Consider the following 1509-nt stretch of genomic DNA (forward strand, 5'->3'; position numbering starts at 1 on the left):
GCGGCGGGAGCCGGGGCGCGCGCCAGAGAGGACGCCTTCCCTTGCAAGGACTGGGGAACCTCACCAGAGGAACGCCACCTGGAGAAACTGCCCTCCGTCGCTGAGGTAGCAGTTAACCGCGGTGAGAGTAGTCGCAAACTCCGGAACCTGCTGTCCGGATAGGGCAAGGGGGCGGCGGAGGAGGCGGGGAGGGGGTGTCCTTTTAGTGGTGTACCGGTAGGAACCGAGCCCTGGGAAACATGGGGCTGAGGACAAAGGTTCCGGCTGCTCCTGCCCGACCCAAATGGTGTGCTCCTGGCGCCCCCCAACAGCATATGAGTGCAGCTGTACCTTCAGAGTTCGGTTGTTTTGAGAAATGAATGAACTAATGGGAAGTGAAGCGATTGCTTTTCTATTGTGTTTAGGATGAGTCCTATGACTCCTCTTCCTGTCTTTCCACAGCTGCAGACCTGTCTCCCAGGTCTGAGAATAGGCTTTATGGAGGCAACTGTCACCTTCCATAGCACAATTTACTGAATTTTGCCCCAGTGATTTGCAAACAAAGTGAAACAAAAAACTATGTTATAGTATTATAGACCGCTAAGTTACGTAGAAATGATAATAGGCAATTAGACAGGACTGAGGCCTCAGAAAGACAAGACAAAAGGTAAAACACACTGCAACTGTGGCCAGGCCTCAAGATAATAACAAAAGAATCAGGCCTACATACTTCCCCAAGAGATGAGATAAGTGATAACACCTTGACTAGTGACATCTAGATGGGCCTCAGTCACCTCAGTGGGTAATCAAGACCCCCAGATCCATCACCTACCTGAAAAATTCTTTGTTCTTTCCAGGTACTCTTGCTATATGACTTTCTTCCCTGTTGAATCACTATTATATGAGTATAACTGTGACTTTATTAGTTGATAATAACTTTGATCCATGTTGTATTCACGTGGTTTTTGCTCTATAAAAACTTCCCTATAAAGTGGGGTCCTCGGCCACCCAGTTGGAACTCCTGTTTCTCAGGAGCTATCCTCTCAATAAATATTTTCCTACCCTTAACCTCTGTTGTTTCTAGAATTTGTTCTTTGATTTTAGAGAACATGAACTTGGAGTATCAGACATCATCTAGCAGGTTAAGAGTTATACTAGTTCCCGTATATCATTTGGAGGTACTATTTCATCTCCTATATCAATAATTATAGTACAGCTAGAAACAAAGGAGCTGAGCACATGGCTCCCTTCCCTTCATTCAACTGTAAATGCCACACAACCCTAATGATTATCCATGCTCCCATAATCCTAAAAAGAGGTAATACAGTTAGAAACAGGGAGGTTTGTGAGCTACTCTCTTCAACCATAAGCACAAGATCACTCTAATGACTATCCAAGTTCAAATTTAGGAGGTTGCAATGCCAGAACTGGCAGATTTCTGACATCAGTGAGAGAGACAGTGGGAGGCACCTTGGATCAGAGGTGTCTGACCCTATAAATACTGGAAGCCTGAATTATCCAGTTCCTTCT

Source organism: Fukomys damarensis, unplaced genomic scaffold (assembly GCF_012274545.1).
Source record: "Fukomys damarensis isolate Sample0158 unplaced genomic scaffold, DMR_v1.0_HiC HiC_scaffold_11, whole genome shotgun sequence".
In the NCBI taxonomy this organism is placed as follows: Eukaryota; Metazoa; Chordata; class Mammalia; order Rodentia; family Bathyergidae; genus Fukomys; species Fukomys damarensis.